Here is a 25,773-nt window from a genome sequence, read left to right as displayed (position 1 = left end):
ACCACTGAGTGAGCTCTGATATGAACTTCTGACTTTTCCTTGAATTGGGTCCTCTTTTTATTTTCATTACTAATCCTATATTCAGATTAAGATTCATAAAGTTCACTCATTTAATTGCATATGGTGCACTGTCTGATATTTTGCATTGTGGGTTTGTAACTGGGGGTACTTCACACAGCATCCACACAAACGTGATTACCCAGTTTGGTGAGGCCAGAGGCTGATTCCCTAGAGGAACATGAGCTGGGTGAGCCTGAAGGTTACATATGTATTTATATTTATTGTGTGTTTGTTTAGTATTTTTATTATGTTCTTTATATTTTGCATTTTTTTTGTGCTGCACCGTATCCAGGGTAACAATTATTTTGTTCCCCTTACACTTGTCTACAGGAAATGACATTAAACAGTCTTGAATCTTGAATGTTGGATTTAGAATGTTGTGTGCCATTCCGGTCACTCCATTTTAGGAAGGTGAGGGATCAGTAGAGATTTACTAGGATGCTGCCTGGGTCAGAGGGAACCAGCTACAATGAAAGATTGGAGAAACTTGGATTGTTCTCCCTGGAGTGTAGGAGGTAGAGGGAGTGACTTGATTGAAGTTTAGGTAGGGTAGATGGTCAGAGTCTTTCTCTCAGGGTATGAATTTCAAATAGTAAGGGGTATAGCTTTCAGGTGAGAAGGAGAAAATTTTTGCACAGGCAGCTTTTACCTGGAGATTGCTGCCAGAGGCGGCGGTGAAAGGAGATGCGAAAGTGACAGTTAAGAGGCATGTGAACAGGCATGGAAGGTTATGTTTCATTTACATTATGGTCATCATGGGCTGAATGGTCTGCTCCTGTGCTGTACTGTAGCTTCCATTTTTAAATGGATTGAAATCAATCAAAGCTCAAAAGGTTTTCAAATAATTAAAAAAATTAAATGAAATGCAAATAATTTTCAAAAAGAAGCTTGTCTTCTCAATACTTACCTTCCCAGCAGACCAACAATCCCCAAGTGAAATCAAGTCACAGATGCTGGGCAGGTCTAACGTAGTACAAGATGTGAGAGTCAGTTCCCCAGTGTAATTATGGGTAATCTCACTAAGACAGAGCTCTGTCTCTCAATTCCATAGGGAGATTAACTACAAAGGACGCGGAGCATATGCCGCCAGCATACAGTTGGGATTTTCCTTTATGACAGTGTCTGCATGGACATACTGGAGATGCCAACATTTAAACAGGTAGAAGTTGGTAGCTCAGAAAAGAATCAACAGTATTTTTGATGGAAATCCAAGTTTTTGTTCATTTAAATTGAAATCTGAATGGCGAATGTTGGATATCTGAATTGAATCCCGAAAATGCACAGATCAGGCAGCATCCGTGGTGGGAGACAGAGCTAATATTTCTGGCTAATGATCTTTTTATATAAACTTGCACAACTTATGAAAGCAGAGAAGGGAAATTGGTTACCGCATAAGAGATTGCTAGTCACCTGATTTTCTCTGTTGCACTCTAAGGTGTGAAAAGAGCATAGCCCCAAGTAACTGACATGGCCCCATGCAGTAATAGGGTCCTGTCCCCCAAGCTCGCTGCTTGTCAAAGATGTCACAGGAATCAAATGTCTGATATTCATAAACATACATAAAGAGTTAGGCAGTATTAGAAAATAAAACTATTTTTAGAGTCATGGAACACTACAGCACACAAACGGGCCATTCGACCCATCAAGTCCATGCCAAACTATTATTCTGCCAAGCCCCATCAACCTGCACTGGGACTATAGTCCTCCATACCCCTCCCATCCATGTACCTATCCAAATTTCTCTAAAATGCTGAAATCAAGCCCACATCCACCATTTGCTCATTATACACAGAGATATATATAGGTTAAGTGAATGGGCAAGGATCTGGCAGATGGAGTGCAATATTGGTAAATGTGAGGTCATTCACTTTGGAAGGAACAATAAAAGAGCAGTATTAATTAAATGGTAAAAAAATTGCAGCATGCTGCTGTGCAGAGGGACTTGCGAGGGCTTGTGCATGAATCGCAAAAGGTTGGTTTGTAGATGCAGCAGGCTATCAGGAAGGCAATTGGAATGTTGTCCTTCATTGCTAGAGGGATTGAATTCAAGAGCAGGGAGGTTAGGCTGCAACTGTACAGGGTACTGGTGAGGCCGCACCTGGAGTACTACATGTAGTTCTGGGCTCCTTGAGGAAGGATATACTGACTTTGGAGGTGGTGCAGAGGAGGTTCACCAGGTTGATATCAGAGATGAGGGGGGTTAGACTATGAGGAGAAATTGAGTTGTCTGGGACTGTACTCAATGGAATTCGGAAGAATGAGAGGACAGCTTATAGAAACATATAAAATTATGAAAGGGATTGATAAGACAGAGGCAGGAAAGTTGGTAACTCTGGTAGGTGAGAAACTAGGGAACATAGCCTCAAGATTTGAGGGAATAGATTTAGGACAGAGATGAGGATGAACTACTATTCTCAGAGAGTGGTGAATCTGTGGAATTCTCTGCCCAGCGAAGCAGTGGAGGCTACCTCAGTGAATATATTTAAGACAAGTTCAGATAATTTTTGCATAGTAGGGGAATTAAGGGTTAGGGGAAATGGCAGGCAGTGGGAGATCAGTCTATGGTCAGATCAGCCATGAATTTATCGAATGGTAGAGCTGGCTCGATGGGTTAGATGGATCAGAAAAGGATGACATATTTGCGTCAACAATTGGAAGTCATTTATATATACATGGAAAACATACAAATAATTACCATTCTGTTATTATAGAGATAAAAATTAAAACTACAACCCTGATGAACTTAACTTTGCCAGTTTAAGCGTTCAAGGGCTGGAAGCTCAGTTATATTTTTATATTATGTAAATAATTTGATACAATATTAGATACTTATTGGTTGGATCTTGGTTCAGGGTGATAAATGAAATGTTTAAGGAGAACATGAGGGGGAAGGTCTTCACTCAGAGGGTCGTGAGAGTGTGAACATAACAACACAAGGAATAGGAGCAAGAGTAGGCCATCTAAGCATTTTACCATCACACATGATGTTGTGATATCTCACTTGTGCATCTCATAGGTTGCACTTGTAATCAACTCAAATGCCCCAACTTTCTCCACTTCCCAAGTTGTTCTACATTTGGACAAAACATTATATATCAGTCCAAGTGTTAAATGAAAATGAGATCGAATGACTCAGGAGGGAGCCTTCTGCGTTAAACACATACACATGGGTCTAACTATTTTATATGCTGCCTGTGGCAACTTAATACTCAAGAAATAACATCCAGAAATTGGGCCCATTTGTCCTCATATTTTATGTAAAAAATTGTTTCATTTGTCTTTAATGCAATTGCAACTATTTCCTGTTGAAATCTTGCCCACTGTGAATCTGGGCGCAATTAATGACATCAACAATTAGTGTAATGCTCCACTTCGCCTTAACAACAGAAATTGAAGCAACAGCCTGCAATTTATGACCTTTTTTTTAAAAAATTCCCAGTAAACAAGAGGCAAGCCCTGCAGTGAGGAGACAAGAGTTAAAATGCCTCCCCGCCTGGACATCAAATAGGTGGCTGCCTGCGTCTATCCACTGGAGGTTTTATTGTTCCACATATTTCTCACATCAGTGCTGGGTCTGACATCAGTTACTGCAGCTGTGCCCAGAAGAACACCTGCCACATCCCTGCTGGGTGCGCAGGCTGTGAGTCACACTGGTATGGGCCACCCCTGGCGTTAGAAGAGATCTGTCTTGACTGTATGGAGAGGTGGGTGATGGGAGAGAGGTTGAGTTACAGGACAGCGGACGCACATATCTTCAGTCTCCCTTCACTTTCATGGTACCATTTCATGCTGTTGCAATGTGACTGCCACGAAAAGAAGTCTTTAAGGTTGAGACATTTCCCATGATCTCTGGCAGCAATTGCATTAGAAAACCACCCTCGGACTTTTCTTTCAAGGCTTGATATTCCCAATTTCTATATATTTTTTGGGTCCCTCAATTGAATTTTAGTGATAAATACAGCAATTCTTTAGTATGCCAATTAGGGTGAAATCCATTATCTAGGCTCACATATGTCAAAATATTAATCATTGCAGAACTGCCTGTGAGTTCACACAATGCCTGTATTGGATGTTGTATGAATGATTCTGCTCTGCTGCTACACGAGTTTTGTCAATGACTGTGGAGAGATGGCGTACATTTCCTGGGCCCACACACTTACATCATTATCAATAGATGGGGACTGGAGCAATTTCCCAGGAGCTTGCATTTGATGGGCCAAGGATATTTCTGAGTAGAAATTGCTCTTCCATCTGTTGTTGGCACTAAGATGTAGTAACCTTGCACAAAAACCACGATCTTCACCAGGTTGTTATCCAACTGAAGCTGGCAACAGTGGTCTTGCAAATTTCTGCAGGTGTACCGTGGAGATCATTCTAACTGGCTGCATCATCATCTGGCATGGGTGGGGGGATATTGCACAGTAGTGAAATAAGCTGCAGAGAGTTGTAAATTTAATCAGCTTCACCACGGGCACTAGCCTCGCTAGGATCTTTAAGGAGTGATGCTTCAAAAAAGCGGCATTCATCATTAAGGACCCCCATCACCTGGGTCATGCCTTGTTCTCATTGCTACCGTCAAAGAGGAGCTACAGAAGCCCGAAGGCCCACGCTTAACAATTCAGGAAGAGCTTCTTCCCCTCTGCCATCCGATTAACAAATGGAAATTGAACCCGTGAACACTACCTCACTACTTCTCTAATTTCTATTTTTGCACTACTTATTTAAATTAGCTACTTAATATACATATACTTTCTGGGGCAGCACGGTAGTGTAGTGGTTAGCACATACGCTTTACAGTACCTGTGACCTGGGTTCAATTCCCGCCACTGCCTGTGAGGAGTTTGAACATTCTCCCTGTGACCGTGTGGGTTTCCTCTGGGTGCTCTGGTTTCCTCCCACCTTCCAAAAGATGTACCAGTTGGTAGGTTAATCGGTCTTTGTAAATTGTTCTTGTGATTAGTCTAGGGCTAAATTGGGGCAGCAGGGATCCAAGGGCCTACTCCATGCTGTAACTCAATAAATAATAAATACATATTGTAATAAATGTTTTTTCTATTATTAGGTATTGCATTGTACTGCCGCTGCAAGGACAGCAAATTTCATGACATATTAAACCTGATTCTGATCCATTGCAGGTTCTCACTGCTGTTTGTTTGAAAGGGACGTCCCACAATGCCGGCAGACTCCTTCAGCAATGTCAGGAGAGTTTGTGAGAATGCTTCCAGGAGGGCAGAGAAAGCTCCATAAGGTAGAGAAATTTAGTGTGTGCAGGATGCAATTGCTTGGTGCTGGAGTGTTTGTGAGACATGGGTATAGACAGTTGTTTCTGTCAGGACATTAACAGCGAGGTCTTTGTAATGGTATCAGTGCAGACACGTGTGCCTCCCCTGAAAGTTCATGTAGGCAGAAGGAAATGCCTACATAAACGCTATTCTTGAGAATAGCTTTAGGGAGAGTTCACTTATGTAACAAAAAGTGAGCAGCAAACTGTAGAATATGACAGAGATCGACAGCAATGAAAGATTAGAGGGACCAGCATCCTGACAGCCAAGTCAGAGCAGACCAGGCACGAATGCGAGGCTGTGTTTGAGACTGCAGGAGCTCACCAAAAGCAAAGAGCATGATTGAATATGGTGTCACGTAGCACACTTCCAATGGAAATAGGTTAATATAATCTAGTTGTTCTGCCAGAACCTGCAAACTGTCATTTCTTGGACTGTGAAGTTTAAATTTTCACTGGAAGCAAATTTTACACATTGCATTATTTTTGACATCATTTGGGAGAGATTTACACTGGAGAAAAGAAGAAACTGAGAACAAAAATCCCATTGAAAAAATAGAATTTAGATTTTCTAGATGAGGCATCAAGAAACACCAAGAGGCACTATCTGTACTTGCAAGAAAAGGTATACATCACACCCTGAATGATATTTCTTTCTTATTCCTTTTATAATCACAGGAAAAGATTCCTGACATGTCCAACTGCGAACAACAGTAACATTTTAAAAACCTAATAGATGCTTTTGGATGGTGGGGTGGAGATACGTCTCTACCAAAGGAAGGTTAGGCTGTCTTTCCCATCACAAGCCTGCAGGTCACCTTGGGTAAATGGTAGTACCTGCTTAGACTCGATCAGGGTCACGTGAAGATGGTGTAGATGGTGGATGGTTGTATGGGCATGTGGTGCATTTCGCAAGTCCTGGTTATGTGACTACTGATGTCAGGAAGACAATATCTTGAAGAGTATTGACAATGGCTGGGGTCACCTATCCTGGAAGACACTGTCCAGAAGAAGCCAATGGCAAACCACTTCTGCAGAAAAATTTGACAAGAACAATCATGGTCGTGGAGACCATGTTATATGGCACAGTGCATAATATAATGATGAATAGACACTCAGTGGCCACTTTATTAGGTACACCTTACACCTGCTCGTTAGTGCAAAAGTCTAATCAGACAATCATGTGGCAGCAACTCAGTGCATAAAAGCATGCAGACATGGTCAGGAGGTTCAGTTGTTGTTCGACCAAACATCAGAATGGGGAAGAAATGTGACCTAAGTGACTTTGATTGTGGAATGATTGTTGGTGTCAGACAGGGTGGTTCGAGTATCTCAGAAACTGCTGATCCCCAGGGATTTTCAAGCACAACCATCTCTTACAGCAAGTTTACAGGAAATGGTGTACAAAAAATGACATTCAGTGAGCAGCAGTTCTGTGGGCAAAAATGTCTAGTTAATGAGAGAGGTCACAGGAGAATGGCCAGGCTGGTTCAAGCTGACAGGAAGGTGACAGTATCTCAAATAACCATTGCAATACCACAGTGGTGTACAAAAGAGCATCTGTGAATGCACAACATGTTGAACTTTGAAGTGGATGGACTACAGCAGCAGAAGATCACAAACATACAGAGTGGCCTCTTTATAAGGTACAGAAACTACATAATTAATGGCACTGAGTGTAGAGCATGCTTCATGTGGGATGTGACTTCACCAAGTGTGCTGACCTGCGTGCAGTGGAACTTAATGCGAATGCACCAAAAATTGGCATGCGGAAGGCTTTGCGGTCAGAAAGATAATCATCTGTGTCTACAGCATATATTCATTCCTCATTCTGTCCCTTGTTGCTTTAAGCCGTATTTGGCAAACTGACTTTGAAGTTCCCTTTCAACTTTTGTAAAAACTTTATCTGCTTTTGATCGCTTTATTGTACAGAGTCTCAAGTTCTGTGAAGTACTGATAATATAAAAGGAATGGAATGTACAGTGCCCATTTTTTATATCTATGGTTACCTCATAAGTGTGGAATAAAGCCACTCATTTATCATTTCAGGAAGATTGTGTACTATTGAGAAACCAACTCAAATAACAAGCTATTACTAAGGTTTCAAATGATAACAGCATTCTAAATAAAGACATGTCAATAAATAAAAAACAGAATAGTGAGCAGATAAAAAAAATCAAGTATAGTAATAAACTTTGCTCTGGAATTCAGTTGCTTTTGGTAAAAGTTGTACAGATCCAAGGTTGCTTTATAGTTATAAAAGTGTTTTGCACTCAGAGAAGAGGGGTAGTGAAGGAGGAGTGGTAAAGCAGTGTATTACGTAAATAGTGTGACCTGTTTGCAGAGTTTTCTATTTTCTCATATGAACAAAGATAAAAATAAAGGTTCAGAAGGCAATAATAGTTTTTTTTTCAAAAAGACCCTTCTTTGGGTATTTCTGAAGTTGGGGATGTTACCCTGATGTTGGCTTGTCGTGTGGGTGAGGGAGATGATGGAGAGGATTGGAGCTGGCTTCAGGGGTAAGGTGGGGAGGACAGGACACAATAACGTTGTGAGGTGGGAAATTAAAGGAAAAGATACTGGAGACAGGGATCTCTTGATGAGTGTTTGGGTTCTGGGAATGGTTTGGGACAAGATTAGAGACAACAGTCAGTGAACTGGTAGTGGGGATTGGGGGGAGAGCAGGAGCTAAGAAAAATTGCGATGCAAAATTCTTAAAGCAGTCCAAACCATTAGATAATCAATGGCTTGGTCGACATGGTACTGAAATTGGTGATGCTGCATCCTTTAAGGGGTGCAGCAAAAAGTCCCATCTTTCCATCTCAGATGTTTTGTGGGTGGCCTAGATTTTTATGACCTTAAAATCTCTTAAGTAGTTTTGCACAAGTATGCAAATCCCACTTTGTTGATTTGGAGTTACCTCACATGCCCACCTTGTGCATCAGTGATCACGTACGTACAGGGTAAGTGCTCGATAGAAAACTAGGAACAAATCTCCGAAACTGCACAGCCTGCACACCAAGGCCTCAGCCAAGTTCAATGACCGTTCTTCTTCAAGTTCCTTTGTGCACTGTACAAAATATGGAAGAATTTCTAATCCACAATTTTGCTGCCCTACTTATTACATGCAAAAACACAGAATTGTGGAAACTTTGTCATTTTAAGATGTTATGCTTTCTCATGATTTGCACCAGGTTTGTCACGACATGTCTATTTTAATAACTCTGGAGCTACTCACACATCTTTTAAAAATATTATTTGGTCTCTTGGATTACTCTGGCTCTGAAGTGTTGTGAGAAGTTATCCTCTCTCCCATTGCAACTTTACTGGGAGAACAATTACAGCAGAGGAACTTAGCGATTTAATGTGGGAAATGTGGTGATCCAATGTGGAATTTCATTGGGAATTGAACATACGACAGAAATTTACAGCACATTACAGGCCCTTCAGCCCACAATGTTGTGCAGACCATGTAACCTGCTCTATAGACTGCCTAGAATTTCCCTAGTGCTTGCCCTCTATTTTTCTAAGCTCTATGTACCTACCCAAGAGGCTCTTAAAAGACCCTATTGTATCCGCCACCACTACCACCAGCAGTGTAGTCCATGCACCCACCACTCTGAAAAACTTACCCCTGACATCCCCCTTGTACCTATTTCCAAGCACCCTAAAACTATGCCCCCTCGTGTTAGCCATTTCAGCCCTGGGAATCAATCATTTTCTTCATCACCAGAGTGGCAATATACACTCAGCGGCCAATTTATTAGATACACCAGTACACTGCCTACTAATGAAATATCTAAATAGCCAATCATGTTGCAGTAACTCAATGAATAAAAGCATGCAGACATGGTCAGGAGGTTCAATTGTTCAGATTAAACATGAAAATGTCATAAGGTGGGCATTGGGAATGGACCCAGATGCAAGTCACAGAGGTACTAGGGAGAGGACCAGGTGTGTCAAGAAAGCAAGGGAAGTGGGGAAGAAATGACACTGGACAAGACACAAGCCTAGACAAGACCAGGAGACAGGGCTAGAGTAGAAAAGTGGGACCTGGATGAGGAACTAGCAACTGGGAATGAGGAGCCAGGAACCTGGACAAAGACTCCGAGCCAGAGACTGGACAGGGACCCGGAACCTGGGTCTTGACTCGGGCTCGGACTCCGGATCCAGGCGAGGACTGAACATGGCAAGGCAACAGGACTGGACATGGGGGCAGGACACGGGGCTCCAGGGCTGGACGAAGACAAGAAGCTCAGACTTGGACGAGGACGTGAAGCTCCAGACTTGGTCTTGATCGAGGGAGAGAAGGAATGAAGAGCTGAGGTCAAGGGAGAGTAGGAACACATAGCCAAGGTTGAGGGAGAGAAAAGCAGAAGCAGGGAGAGGCATAGCTGAACACAGACACTAGCCCTGGACAAGACCAGGTCTCAGGGCCTAGGCTACAGCTTGGACTTGGGCACAGACTGGAACCTCCTCAGAGCCTTGTACTGGAGCTCAGAACAGAGGTGGGACCCCTCCTTGGGAATGGAACTTAAGGCTGGGTCTCATACATGGACACTAAACACAGGGTCACAAAGAGACAGTTCCAAGCTCAACAATAGACTTCTGTTGGCATGGCAAGGCTCTGGTCTCACTCCAGCAGCTGAATTTGACGGCGATACAAGTGAGGATGCAGGCATAGGTAGCCGGCAGGGCTACAGGCCAGGCTTCAGAGAGACGGAAAGGAACAGTCCTGCCTCAGGGTAACAGCAAGGACAGTCTGACTTACCCAGCAGAGGCAAGGACAGGAAGGGACAGATCCCACCACAGGGTAATGGCAAAGACAGCCTGACTTACCCAACAGAGGAAAGGACAGGATACCAATGAGACAAACCAGCCACCACACTCAAACCCAGGGCCACTTATATTCCAGCCTGAATATGAGAATCAGGTGCCTGTGATTAAGCCTAACTGCAACAACGGACAGCCAGAAGACCCGGAGTCGGGTGTCCATAGACTGGACCGTGAACTGGAACGTGGTCTTCACGGACCGGACCATGACAGAAAATGAGGAAGAAAAGTAAGGTAAGTGATTTTGACTGTGAAATAGTTGTTGGTGCCATACAGGGTGGTTTGAGTATCTCAGAAACTGCTGATTTCCTGGAGTTTCACACACAACAGCCTCTAGAGTTTACAGAGAATGGTGTGAAAAATTTAAAAAAAGCATCTAGTGAGTGGCAGTTCGTGAACAAAAATGCCTTGTTAATAAGTGAGGTCAGAGGAGAATGGCCAGACTGGTTCAAGTTGACAGGAAGGAAACAGTAACTTGGATAACCACGTTACAACAGTAAAGAGCGTCTCTGAATGCACAACATGTTTTAATGTGAAGTAGACGGGTTACAGCAGCAGTAGACCACGCTTTATTAGGGACCTCCTGTGCTCAGTAAAGTAACGGCTGAGTGTATTGTTTATATTTTCTACCCTCTCATCTGCATTGTGATGGAAAAAAAATCGACCTTTCTATTTTCACTGTTTGGCTTTTGGACTGTGATTGGATGCCTCTGTTCTGGTTCACTTGCTCAGTTTGACTTAGCTTGCTGGGCCAATATTTTGTTTACTTCAGTCACCTTTTCTTGTTTTGGTTCCAGCTTTTGTACATTTGATGAGATTTGTTCTGCACTGCCTTGATGGAAGATCACCTGCTCTCATGACATAGGTACTTGGCTCATCTCTTATGCAGAAACAGTCACTGATTTGCATTTATTTTCTGTAATTGCATGGATTCTCACAGAATTTTTCAGTGACGGTGATTGAAAGGATGCGATCTTTGGTCAAGCAGGATCTGCTTGTTCTTGCGTAGGTTAGTGTGTAAATCCTTTGATTATTTATAGTTTCAGCAGTCATTGAGGAGCGAAGTGCCCACAGCCTATCAGTAATTGGATTGGTACTGCTATAGCAGCTTCCAGCAGCGTATGGTAATCAAGCTGGTTTGACCTTTTACTGCCGACAACTACTTATTGCTGTGCAATTTAAAGAGTCTTCTCACTGTACTCTGAATATTTTGAAAATGAGACATTGTTTGATTTCAAGGCTTCGCTAAATTTCTGAACTCTATGCTCAAGAAATGAAAACCTTTCTCTGAAATAACTTTATCTGTGATTCCCATTCTAGGAAACTGACAAATATTAGTTTATATTCTGGTGGATTTTATTCTTAAATGCATGGAGCTGAAATGAACAGCAGGGCATGATGTAATTTCCAGGCCTGTCAGTGGGAAGAAATTTGCTTTGAAAAAAAAAACATAAAGAAGCTGAAAATCTATAAGGGTTGCCATATTGTTCCAGTGTGTCGGCGCAAATTGTCAAAATGGTTGGCCAGTATTGTAAATCAGCATGGCAGGAAAGAGTGTAACAACAGTTCTGTAGTTGGGATGGGATAAAGCATTGGGATGGCACACAACAAGCACATTATGTGTTTCCACCAGAACAGTACAATGTTTAGTCTGGTAATGTTTGCAGCATTTGGTCTTAAACCCCCTGCAATAATCAGAAATGCTAGTGCAAGTGGCTCTCAAAACCAGCTTCCAGAAATTTCTCTAAGGACAGTAATTTAAATTTTACTCGGTTTCTGTTGCCTCACGTGATACGTAAGACGACAGATTTGTTTCATGCGGTTACTTGGTCACCTATGCCATCTATCCTGTTGGTTTTAGTTAGCTACTTCTGATTTGGTACAATATCCATTTCAGCTTTGCACCATTCATTTGATTTCTGTCAAGTCATAGATGCAATGTGCTCTTAATGTGATTTCATGCAGTGGCTTGCTGTAGCTTCAAATCATAGTATTTCAGAATTTGGGTTCTGTTGCTTTTTATGGTATTTTTCCATAAAAATCATCCATCCAAATGGCTTTCTTATCAGTTTTGTGCAAATTTAAATGCCATGATACTGCATTTCTCTTCTGTTGCCACTACTTCTGTTTTATTTTTGCATTGAGTCACCCATATTCCGTTAGATTTTTGTTCTGCAGCCATAAAGTGTGAGACCAACATCTTGCACTCTGACCCCTTGACCTTGCACTCATTCATATTCAGTTTCCCATTACTTTTACTGACTGTGTAATATTCTCTGAGGATATCATCTATCACATCGGAGCCATCAGTGTCATGTAACATATTTGTCTTCTTAAATTAGAAATTTCTTAAATTTAGACAGGATTATTTAAAAGATCCATTAAATGTGTCCAATTTCATCCATTTGTACCTTTCACAGTTTACATCATGTGATAAAGTTTAAGCTCTTCTTTCCTGGTGCACCTTTACTCAGGTTGCCTCTGTACTTATGCATTCATTCTTGCTAGTTTATTGACTTCACTCCATTCCTACTTGCTGGCCTGATTTGCTTTCAAACCTCATTACAGCACTTATCAACCCTACACGACATGCACAGAGCCACTCTGCAACAACACTGCACACCATTAGCGTGCCGCATCCACTGCCAGGACATCCCTGGAGAAGTCTGGCAATACACAGCTGAGCAGGGTTGAAACTTTATGCTGGTTTTCTTTGATCAGTTATTAAGCTCAGAGTTCAAGGAAAACGGGAACACAGAGGGGAGGAAATGCAACTGGGAAGGACACAAATGACAATTTATCTGAAAACTGTGGTAGTATTGTGTTTCCTGCCTGCAAAACCATTAACTCAAAAGAGGATTTTAAACCCTATCCAGCATAGATATCTACAGGTACCCTCACTACAGGGTATCCACTGACTCTTCAAGGACTAGCTTACTTCCCCGTCTAGCCTCTGTGGTGAATTCTAGCTGCCAATAATCACTGCCTGAGTAGTGAAGATGCTTCCAGAGAACAAAGTAGTTTAAACAGCTATTTTATTTTTAATGATAGTTTAAATTTAGACAAATATTTCTTAATACACATTTAATGCTCACAAATGAATTCTGATTTATAGAATGATTTCCAAAATACAAAAGGTTTACAAACTACAAAGGGTTTTCAAACATGGGTACAATTTTTATGAACTAAAAGAACATACCAATGAGTTGAGCTGAACAAGTTGTCCGTCACAGTCTTTCTGTCATTTTCCTTGTCGTTCCTAACAATCCTCAATACATTCTAATATTTATAGAGTTTTTGCTGCTAGATGACATTATTTGCATGTGATATTTTCCAGATACTTTTACTGGGACCAAGTAACTCACACAGATGGTCTTAAAAGCTCCTGATGACAGAGATCTCAAGCATGCACAATTAATGCTGAGGCTGACCCTCTGAGAGCACAAACATTCTAACCTGCAATCATGTTTGATGTGCTAAGTGACATGACTCCATTGTCTTGTTGTTTCACTAATGTAGACAAGAAGTCTCCTGGTCACTCCATATTGCAAACCACATTTCTTAACAGCCATTTGTGCCTCCAATTTCAAACTGATTGCTGCTTGTAATTTACATTAAAGGCTGGCTCTTGTTTACCATAAAAAGCTGAGCAAAGAGTATTTGTTAAAACTTTATCACCAACAGTATTTAACCCTTTGGAAAGGAGGCCATGCCACTGTGTTAGATAGCTGAGGTTAGCAGTAAGCCTTTTGGGCCCTGGTATGTGAATATCCATCACAAAGCCTGTTGCAATAATCTTTCCCTCAGAAAGACTGTCATAAGTGGTCCTCAGGATCAGCTCTGGAGATCTTTCAAAGTTGAATAAGTTTTTAAGTTTTTAGGAGGTTATACTTAACCTTCTAACTTCTGTATGTCAATGCTCCCAAGGGTCCTGCCATTTAATCTGCATGTTCATCTTACTAAGTGAAACATCTCCAGCCAACTCCACCTGTCTCTTGTTTGCCCATGTTTCCAACTGCTCCACACTCCGCTGTATCCTTTGAGAACCGTTCTTGCTCTACACTACTCTGCCAATCATTATAACCTTAGTTAACAAAGGAAATTGAGGCTTTGAACAGGAAAAGGAATGAAGCACATGCCAGAAGTAGGGAATTATTATTAAGTAAGTGCTTTGAAGTTTATAAAGGATAAAGGACAGATTTTAAGATAGCTGTTAAGAGGGCATTACAAAAAAAGAACGAGAAAGAGCCACAGTCAACAGAACTACAGAGAATTCCAAAACCTTTCATAATTATATTAGAAGCAAAAGGGTAGCTAAGGAAAGATTTTCCCACAGGGACCAAAAGATATGTCTTTGCAGGGAGCCAGGGAAAATGTGTGTGTTCTGAATAAATACTGAAGTACTGATTTTTCTTTGCATAGATAAATCTTTGCATAGCAAAGCAGTTACATAGAAACATAGAAATATAGAAAACCTGCAGCACAATACGGGTCCTTCGGCCCACAAAGCGGTGCCGAACATGTCCTTATCTCAGAAATCACCTAGGGTTACCCATTGCCCTCTATTTTTCTAAGCTCTATGTATCTGTCCAGGAGTCTCTTAAAAGACCCTATCATATCCACCTTCACCACTGTTGCTGGCAGCCCACTCCACGTACTCACCACTCTCTGCGTAAAAGACTTACTCCCGACATGTCCTCTCTATCTACTTACAAGCACCTTCAAACTGTGTCTTCTCATATTAGCCATTTCAGCCCTGGAAAAAAGCCTCTGACTATCCACACGATCAATGCCTCTCATCATCTTATACACCTCTATCCGGTCACCCCTCATCCTCTGTCGCTCCAAGGATAAAGGCCAAGTTCACTCAACCTATTTTCAAAAGGCATGCTCCCCAATCCAGGCAACATCCTTGTAAATCTCCTCTGCACCCTTTCTATTGTTTCCACATCCTTCCTATAGTGAGGCAACCAAAATTGAGCACAGTACTCCAAGTGGGGTCCGACCAGGGTCCTATATTGCTGCAACATTACCTCTCGGCTCCTAAACTCAATCCCACGATTGATGAAGGCCAATGCACCGTACGCCTTCTTAACCACAGAGTCAACCTGCGCAGCAACTTTGAGTGTCCTATGAACTTGGACCCCAAGATCCCTCTGATCCTCCACACTGCCAACAGTCTTACTATTAATACTATATTCTGCCATCATATTTGACCTCCCAAAATGAAGCACCTCACACTGGGTTGAACTCCATCTGCCACTTCTTGGCCCAGTTTTGCATCCTGTCAGTGTCCTGCTGTAACCTCTGACTGCCCTCCACACTATCCACAACACCCCCATCCTTTGTGTCATCAGCAAATTTACTAACCCATCCCTTCACTTCTTCATCCAGGTCATTTATAAAAACCACGAAGAGTAGGGGTCCCAGAACAGATCCCTGAGGAACACCACTGATGACTGACCTCCATGCAGAATATGACCCATCTACAACCACTCTTTGCCTTTTGTAGGCAAACCAGTTCTGGATCCACAAAGCTATGCCCCCTTGGATCTCATGCCTCCTTACTTTCTTAATAAGCCTTGCATGGGGTACTTTGTCAAATGCCTTGCTGAAATCCATATATCCTACATCTACTGCTCTACTTTCATCAATGTGTTAGGTCACATCCTCAAAAAATTCAATCAGGCTCGTAAGGCATGACCTGCCTTTGACAAAGCCTTGCTGACTATTCCTAATCACATTAAGCCTCTCCAAATGTTCATAAATCCTTCCTCTCAGGATCTTCTTCACCAGCTTACCAACCACTGAAGTAAGACTCATTGGTCTATAATTTCCTGGGCTATCTCTATTCCCTTTCTTGAATAATGGAACAGCATCCACAACCCTCCAATCCTCTGGAACCTCTCCCGTCTCCGTTGATGATGCAAAGATCATCACCAGAGGCTCAGCAATCTCCTCCCACGCTTCCCACAATAGCCTGGGGTACATCCATCCGGTCCCAGTGACTTATCCAACATGATGCTTTCCAAAATCTCCAGCACATCTTCTTACTTAATATCTACATGCTCAAGCTTTTCAGTCCGCTGTAAATCATCCCTACAATCGCCAACATCCTTTTCTGTAGTGAATACTGAAAAAAGTACTCATTAAGTATCTCTGCTATCTCCTCCAGTTCCACACACACTTTTCTACTGTCGCACTTGATTGGTCCTATTCTCTCACGTCTTATCAGATTCAGATTCAATTTATTGTCATTTAAAAACCACAAATGCAATGCAGTTCAAAAATGAGACAACGTTCCTCCAGAATGATATCAACAAAGCACATGACAAAACCGACTACACCAGAAAATCCACGTAATGTTTGGCAATCCCCAATCCAGAGTCCGGAGAGGCTGCTGCATATTAATATTGTGCTTCTATCTTAGCGCGATCTCCGGAAAGGAGCTCCAAACCCACCAGACAAAACAAGACCAAAAACTAAAGCTACAAGACCTGCACAAAATCACATAGTCACAACATGTAGTTACAACAGTGTAAGTAATACCATAATTTGATTAAAAAAAACAGACCATGGGCACAGTAAAAATAGTCCAAAGATGTTAAAAGACTATAAGTTCGAAAGAAACCACCACACAGTTTCCACAAGTCCTCAGGGTCCCGATAGACTTGTCATCCCATGCCAGTGGCAGAAGGAAATACACCCGCTATGGACTTCCATGGCACCGCCTGACTCAGCCTCGCTGACGCAGCAGACAATGAAAGCTCCGTTGGACCCAGCCTCGCAGACACAGCACACACTGAAAGCGATCTGACCGCAGCATACTCTGAGTCCATCGAACCTCCGAGCCTCTGACCATCCCCTCTGGCACAGCTTCTCCGAGCACCATCCTCTGCCGAGCGTATTAAGACGTTCCTGCCAACGGCTACCGGCAATGCGACCCCGAGGACTGGGGACCTGTTCTTCTCAGCAGAGACCCGGACCTCACAGCAGCAGCAGCAACGAAGAGGGCCTTCCTTGAGACTTCCAGATGTTCCTCCATGCTCTGTGCTTTCATTAGATTAGGATTGCGCACGGCACCCCTGCTTAACAAATAACATATCAGCTCCGGAGTGGCCACTGCAAGCTGTGTCGCGCCACCATCTTGAATATATTCTTCTCCTGCTCTTCACGTACTTGTAGAATGCCTTGGGGTTTTCCTTAATCCTGTCCACCAAGGCCTTTTCCTGGCCCCTTCAGGCCCTCCTAATTTCATTCTTAAGCTCCTTCCTGCTAGCTGAAGCTCTTTTCTTCTTGACTAGATTTACAACAGCCTTTGTACACCATGGTTCCTGTACCCTACCATCCTTTCTCATTGGAATGTACCTATGCAGAACTCCACGCAAATATCCCCTGAACATTTGCCACATTTCTGCCATACATTTTCCTGAGAACATCTGTTCTGAATTTATACTTCCAAGTTCCAGCCTGATAGCCTCATATTTCATCTTACTCCGATTAAACACTTTCCTAACTTGTCTGTTCCTGTCCCTCTCCAATGCTATGGTAAAGGAGATAGAATTGTGATCACTGCCTCCAAAGTGCTCTCCCACTGAGAGATCTGACACCTGACCAGGTTCATTTCCCAATACCAGATCAAGTACAGATTTGCCTCCTGTAGGCTTGTCTACATATTGTGTCAAGAAACCTTCTTGAACACACCTAACAAACTCCACCCATCCAGACCACTCACTCTAGGGACATGCCAATCGATATTTGGGAAATTAAAATCTCCCACCATGACAACCCTGTCATTATTACATCTTCTCAGAATCTGTCTCCCTATCGGCTCCTTGATGTCCTTGTTAATATTGGGTGGTCTATAAAAAACACTCAGTAGAGTCATTGACCCCTTTCTGTTCCTAACTTCCAACAACAGAGACTCCATAGACAGTCCCTCCATGTCTTCTTCCTTTTCTGCAGCCGTGACGCTATCTCTGATCAACCGTGCTATGTCCCACCTTTTTTGCCTCCCTCCCTGTCCTTTTTGAAACATCTAAAGCCTGGCACTCAAAGTAACCATTCCTGCCCCTGAGCCATCCAAGTCTTTGTAATGGCCACAACATCATATCTCCAAGTACTGATCCAAACTCTAAGCTCATTGGCTTTGTTCATAATCCTTGCGTTAAAGTAGACACATCTCCAACATACGTCTGAGCATGTCCCTTCTCTATCACCTGCCTATCCTCCCTCTCACACTGTCTCCAAGCTTTCTCTATCTGAGAGCCAACCGCCTCTTCCTCCATCTCTTCAGTTTGGTTCCTACCACCCTGCAATCCTGTTTTAAACTCTCCCCAATAGCCTCAGCAAACCTCCCTGCCTGTATATTGGTCCCCCTGGGATTCAGGTGCAACCCGTCCTTTTTGTATAGGTCACCCCTGCCCCAAAAGAGGTCCCAATGATCTAGAAATCTGAATCCCTGCCCCCACTCCAATCCCTCAGCCACGCATTTATCCTCCACCTCATTCCATTCCTACTCTCACTGTCACGTGTCACAGGCAGTAATCCCGAGATTACTACCTTTGTGGTCTTGCTTCTCAACTTCCTTCCTAACTCTCTCTAGTCTGCTTTCAGGACCTCCTCCCTTTTCCTGCCTAGGTCATTGGTACCAATATGGACCATGACCTCTGGCTATAATCCTTCCCTCTTCAGGATATCGTGGATGCGATCAGAAACACCCTGGACCCTGGCACCTGTGAGGCAAACTACCATCTGTGTTTCTTTTCTGCATCCACAGAATCGCCTGTCTATCCCCTTAACTATAGGGTCCCCTATCACTACTGCCTTCCTCTTCCTTTCCCTACCCTTCTGATCCACAGGGACAGACTTTGTGCCAGAGGCACAGCCACTGTTGCTTCCCCCAGGTAGGCCGAAACCCCTCCCCAACAGTACTCAAACAGGAGTACTTATTGTCAAGGGGGACAGCCACATGGATATTCTCTAGCCTCTGACTCCTCCCATTCCCTTAGCGCAATGCTTTACAGTGCCAGCAATTACTGATCATGGTTCAATTGCTGCCACGCTCTGTAGGGACTTTGGACATTTTCCCAGTGACCAATGGATTTCATCTAGGTGCTCTGGTATTCTCCCACGTTCTGAAGATGCATGACTTAAGATGAGTAAATTGTGGGTATGTTCTGTTAATGCGAGATGCATGCTGACACCCAGCACAATGCTCAGTCCGTGTTCTTCATGGTGTGAAACAAAATGATGAATAGCACTGTGTGTTTCAATGCTTTGATGGACAGGTGACAAATGAAGTAACTTTTATCTTCATTTCGTACAAAAAGTGTTGAGTGCTACGAAGCAGATATTATTAAGCTAAAATGAATATGTTCTGCTTATATATCAGTCAGAATCAGTTTTAATACCACCAGCATATGTCATGAAATCTGTTGTTATGCAGCAGCAGTTCATTGCAATAAGTAATAATAACTATAAATTACGACAAGAAGTATATATACATTTAAAAAGTTAAATTAAATAAGTACTGCAAAAGAGGAATAGTGAGGGAGTGTTTATGGGTTCAGTGTCCATTCAGAAATCTGATGGCAGGGGGGAATAAGCTGTTCCTGAAACGTTGAGTGTGTACCTTCAGGCTCCTGTACCTCCTTCCTGATGGTAGCAATGAGAAGAGGATATGTCCTGGGTGGAGGGAGTCCTTAATGATGGATGCTGCCTTTTTGAAGCATCACACTTTGAGGATGAGCTGGATGCTGGGGAGGCTGGTGCCCATTGACAGAGCTGACTGCATTTACAACTCTGTAGCTTATTTTAACCTTGACTGTAGCCCCTCCCCCCCCACTCCCCATGCCAGACAATGATTCAGCCAGTTAGAATGCTTTCCATGGTACATCTGTAGAAATCTGTGAGTGCCTTTTGGTGACATATCAAATCTCCTGAAACTCCTGATGAAATATAGCTGCTGTCTTGCTTTCTTTGTAACTGATATGTTGGGCCCAGTATAAATCCTCAGAGACTTTAATACCCAGGAACCTGAAATTGCTCACTCTGTCCACTTCTGATCTCCCAATGAGGATTTCCCTCACCTTGTCCTTTCTGAAGTTCACAATCAATTCTTTGGGTCTCAGCTGACGTTGAGTAGAAGGTTGTTGCTGCTATACCACTCAAGCAGCTGATCACTCTCACTTCTGTACATCTTCTCGTTGCCATCTGTAACTCTGCCAATGACTGTTGTATGTTCAGCACATTTATAGATGCATTTGAGCTGTGTCTCGGCACGCAGTCGCAAGTGCAAGGAGAGTAGAGCAGTGGGCTCAGCACACGTCCTTGAGGTGCGCCACGGAGGCGGAGACGTTATTTCTGAACCTCACAGACTACTGTCTTCCGGTGAGGAAGCCGAGGATCCAGTTGCAGAGAGCCAAGTTTTGGAGCTTTTTGATCAGAACTGTAGAAGCAATTGTGTTAAGTACTGAGCTGTGGTCAATAAGCAGCAGCCTGATGTAAGTGTTACTATTGTCTAGGTGATCCAAGTCTATGTGAAAATCCTGTGCAATCATATCCACTGTAGACCCTATAGTGGTGATAGGCAAACTGCAACGGGTCCAGGTTCTTGCCTGGGCAGGAGTTGATTCTAACCATAACCCACCTCTCAGGACCACAGATGTGAGTGCTACATGTGAGATAGTCATTCAGGCAGCTCATCCTGGTCCTTGCAGGTACTGGCAATGAGAGACTGAAAGTGTCTATGAGTACAGTGGGTTGGCACAGGTTTTAAGAACCCTGCCAGGTACACCACCGGGGCAACCCAGCAGACCAGGCAGCAGCCATTGAAGAGTACAGTCAGCATTTCGGGCTGAGGCCCCTCAGCAGGACTGAAAGAAAAAAAATGAGGGGTAGAGTTAAAAGGTGGGGGGGCACAGGGGAGCGAGACACGAAAGGTGATAGGTGAGACCGGGAGGGGAAGGGGTGAAGTAAAGAGCTGGGAAGTTGATTGATGAAAGAGGTACAGGGTTGGAAATCTAATAGGAGATGACAGAAGGCCTTGGAAGAAAGAAAATGGGGGAAGAGCACCAGAGGGAGGTGATGGGCATAGTAAGGAGATAAAGTGAGAGAGAGAAAAGGGGATGGAGAGTGGTGGAGTGGGGGGGGGGGGGCTTAACTGGAAGTTTGAGAAATCGATGTTCATGCCATCAGGTTGGAAGCTATCCAGATGGAATATAAGGTGTTGTTCCTCTGACCTGAGAGTGGCCTCATTGTGACAGTGGAGGAGGCCATGGATGGACATATTGGAATGGGAATGGGAAGTGGCATTAAACCGGGTGGCCACTGAGAGATCCGGCTTTTTCCGGTGGATGGAGTGTAGATGCTCGGTGAAGTGGTCTCCCAATCTATGTCGGGTCTCACTGATATACAGGAGGCCACACCGGGAGCACCAGACACAGTATCTGACTCCAACAGACTCACAGGGGAAGGTTTGCCTTATCTGGAAGGACTGTTTGGACCCCCGAATGGTAGTGAGGGATAGGGTGGAAGTTGGGACAGGTGTGGCACTTGTTCCGCATTCAAGGATTAGTGCAGGAGGTAGATCAGTGGGGAGGAATGAAAGGACAAGGGAGTCATGTAGGGAGTGATCACTGTGAAAGTGGGGGGGAGGGAAAGTTGTACTTGGTGGTGGGATCCTGTTGGAGACGGCAGAAGTTATGGAGAATTATGTGCTGGACGCAGAGACTGTTGGGGTGGTAGGTGAGGACAAGAGGAACCCTACCCCTGGTAGGGTGGAGGGAGGATGGGGGTGAGAACAGACATGCGTGAAATGGAAGAGATGTGGTTGAGGGCAGTGTTGGTGGTGGAGGAAGGGAAGCCCCTTTCTTTGAAAATGGAGGATATCTCCTTCGTTCTGGAATGAAAAGCCTCTACCTTAGAACAGAAGCAGTGGAGACGGAGGAATTGAGAGAAGGGTATGGACTTTTAAAAGTAACAGGGTGGGAAGAGGTATAGTCCAGGTAGCTGTGAGAGTCCGTGGATTTATAATAAACATCAGAACATTAGGTGTCTCCAAAGATAGCGATAGAGAAATCGAGAAAGGGGAAGGAGGTGTTGGAAATGGTCCTGGTAAATCTGAGGGCAGGCTGGAAGCTGGAGGCAATGTTGATGAAGTCCACATGGGTGCAGGAAGAAGCACCAGTGCAGATATCGATGTAGTGTAGGAAAAGTTGGGGAGTGATGCCAGTGTCGGCTTGGAACACAGACTGTTCCACGTAGCCGACAAAAAGACAGGCATAGCTGGGACCTATGTGAGTGCCCATAGCTAACCTTTTGTTTGAAGGAGGTGGGAGGAGCCAAAGGAGAAATTATTAAGATTGAGGACAAAGTGAAAAGTAAATTATTAAGAGTGATGGAAGAGAGTGGTGGAGGGAAACTGGTTGGGTCCGGTGTCCAGAAGGAAATGGAGAGCTTTGAGGCCTTCCTGATTGGGGATAGACTTGTATAGGGACTGGACATCCATAGTGAGAATATGATGATCAGGGCAGGGAACTTGAAATCATTGAAGAGATCCAGAGCATGAGAGGTGTCATGGATGTAGGTGGGAAGGGACTGAACCAGGGGGTAAAACAGATTTGAGGTATGCAGGTATGTGTTCAGTGGGGCTTGAGGAAGTTGCAACAATGGGTCTACCTGGACAAGCAGGTCTGTGGACCTTGGGTAGGAGGTAGAAATGGGAGGTGCCGGGTGTGGGAACTATGAGGTTATTTTGTGGCTTATGAAGTTATCAGGCCACTATTGAGGCCTGTCTTGCAAGGGTTCACCCTCCTGAAAGGCATTCTGATGTCTGCCTCTGAGACAGAGATCACTGGGTCACTGGATGCTGCAGGGATCTTCGTAGCCATAGTATTATTCTTCCTATCAAACCACGCATAAAAGGCTTTGAGTTCATCTAGGAGTGAAGCATCAGAGCTATTCATGATGTTAGGTTTCATCTTGTAGGACATAATGGTCTGCAAACCCTGCCAGAGTTGACATGCATCCATTTCCACCTCCAACCTCAATTGGAATAGTTCCTTTGCTCATGAGGTAGCCCTCCATTGGTCATACCTGGCTTTCTTGTACAGATCTGGATCATCAGACCTGGCCTTCAGCAGACTATCAGTCTCCTGGGTCATCCCCAGCTTATGAATGGTATGCTCTCTTAGGCACACACTCATCCACACAGGTTTTAATGAAGCCAGTGACAACTGTGGCGTATTCATTCCGACTCGAAGATGTCCAGTCCACCAACACAAGCAGTCCTGTAAGTGCTTCTCTGCCTCCCTTGGCCATACCCTCTTGGTCCTCTCTACTGGTGCTGCGATCCTCAGTTTCTGTCAATTCTCAAGGAGTAGAAGTACAGCCAAGTATCAGACCTTCCAATGTGTGGGTGTGAGATGGCACAGTAAACATACTTCATGATGGTATAGCAGTATTCCACTGTGTTGGCTCCTCTGGTTCTGCAAGTGATATGTTGGTGATAATTATTTAGGGACTTTTTCGAGCTGGCCTGGTTCAAACCTTCCAACTCCCACAACAGATAAAATGAACCACACATAATCACTAGATGTTCCAGGTCGGGTTCATACTGAAAGGGTTCTCATTGTCCCAGCTGGTGAAACACAACTACCATAAGGACTCGGAAGCACATTGATTTAGGAAACATTTTGTTTCTCAAGCATGGTGCAATATTCTGAAAGAACATCTGTACCTCAAGCTGCTTCTGTTCCTCCAAACTGACCAGTCTGGATCTTGAAAGTCTTATTTGAACCAACAGCCCCAGTGTTCTGGAGAATAAGTTGCAAAATTGGATTTCTCTTTGTAGGTAAAAGTCCTTCCTGATCTTACAGGTGTTTTTAAAATTAACAGTGTACCTCTTTATTCTGAATGCTCTCAGCAGATGAAATAGTTTCCATGAATTTATGTTGTTCATTCCATTAATCTGTATCAATACCTTGCTTCCGCCTTCCTCCCTCTCCCAACTTGTTAAACTTTATGGAATATAAAACTAGGCCTAAATAATCTTGTTACCAAAACTGTTTAAGGCCTAGTTACCTGGTGAAGATTAGATTATTGCCATGCACACCAGAGTGCAATGTATCTCCTGCATTCATGAAGTTCACAGAGTTAACAGTATAAACGGTAATAAAAGCATATCAATGAATACAGTGCTGAGAACAAAAACAATGGATTGGAGCAATGTTCGACAGTGGGACCTGAATTAGTGAAAGAAGAAATGCTGAAGTGACAATAATGGAAGAGAAAGGACTAACACAACCACCGAGAAGGGAATGTGGAAGAAGTGATTGGATGTCTAATAACAGTGTGGAAGAGACAGTGCTTGAGTCTGGTCCTGTGACTTCTTCCTCTATCTTCTCCTAGTAAATAGAAGAGAGAAAAGGAAATGGTCAGGATGACAGGCATCCTTCGCAATACTATAATCCTTCCAGAAACAACAGGAGGTCACTAAACAAACTGTTATCCATTATGGACAATCAGGCACATCCCCTTCATGATCTAGGGAATAAGCAGTGAAGCATCCTTATGAACAGACTCATTCAGCTCCACCATCACAAGGAATGTTACAGAAAATCTTTCCTACCAAATGCAATAAGCATATACAACAGTTCATCTCTGTGCGACAGGAGAACACACATAGTGCAATAGTCTCTGTTTTATTATTTCATATGTTATTATTGCACATTATTGTACTTTATTGCATATTGGTACACTATTGTGTATATTATTAATCTGCACTTTATTGTTAGTTAAGTCTGCACACTGCTAAGTGCATTTTTAAATGTTGCTGCTGTAACGAAAAAATCTTTCCACTCAGGATCAATGAAGTATTTTTTTAATTATATTATGCTAAAGTCAATATGACTTCAACAAGAGAAAGCAAATCCTGCAGATGCCGAAAACCTGAAGTTCACAAGAGCTTGGCAGTTAGGCAGCAGGGAGTTGGCACCACTCTGAATAAAATGCCCCAGGTGGAATCTGACTCAAGTTCTGTTCTACTGAAGCACTACTTTCCCATGTTTTAAATTCCATCTCCTGAGATAAAGCCAACATTTTATATCTGTGGGCTGACTGCGATATTACAGACTAAGTTTATGGAATGCACCCAGAGGCCTACACTATTGATCTAGAATTTGAATCCCATTTGAATAGCTGAGGAGCTTAAACTCAAGCAATCAAATACATCAGGAATAAAAAGCTTCAATCAGTAATGGTGACCACAAAATTATTGGCAGATTGATCACCACCATTGCCCAACTAATTCACTAATATCCATAAAAAGTGTCATCCTTCTCTGAATTAGTCCTGCATGTAATCTAGTCCTACAAAAATATTGTTAAGTCTAAACTGCCTTCTGAAAATAACCAGCAAAATGGAGGCAAAATGGAATGAACCTCACCTGAAACACTTCTCATGAATGAGTACCAAAGCTGTATACTCAGAATCTAAATCCTTCACAGATCCTTCATTAGCTAAATAATTTGAATTATTTTTGTCAGGTTGAAAGTTATCTTGGCCTCATCGAGCTCTGTCTGCCATAGTTTTGAGCA

The 25,773-nt window shown here is 43.2% G+C and overlaps 1 protein-coding gene across 1 annotated transcript in view; it reads left to right on the top strand.

The window, feature by feature from the left end:
* Positions 1 to 25,773, top strand: part of xkr6b (XK, Kell blood group complex subunit-related family, member 6b) — a 498,270-nt gene that overhangs the window by 180,140 nt on the left and 292,357 nt on the right. The gene's annotated exons all lie outside the window — the stretch shown is intronic.

This window comes from Hypanus sabinus, chromosome 10 (genome assembly GCF_030144855.1).
Source record: "Hypanus sabinus isolate sHypSab1 chromosome 10, sHypSab1.hap1, whole genome shotgun sequence".
In the NCBI taxonomy this organism is placed as follows: domain Eukaryota; kingdom Metazoa; phylum Chordata; class Chondrichthyes; order Myliobatiformes; family Dasyatidae; genus Hypanus; species Hypanus sabinus.
Note: the sequence above shows the minus strand (reverse complement) of the source record. Positions and strands in the feature narration are given on the sequence as shown.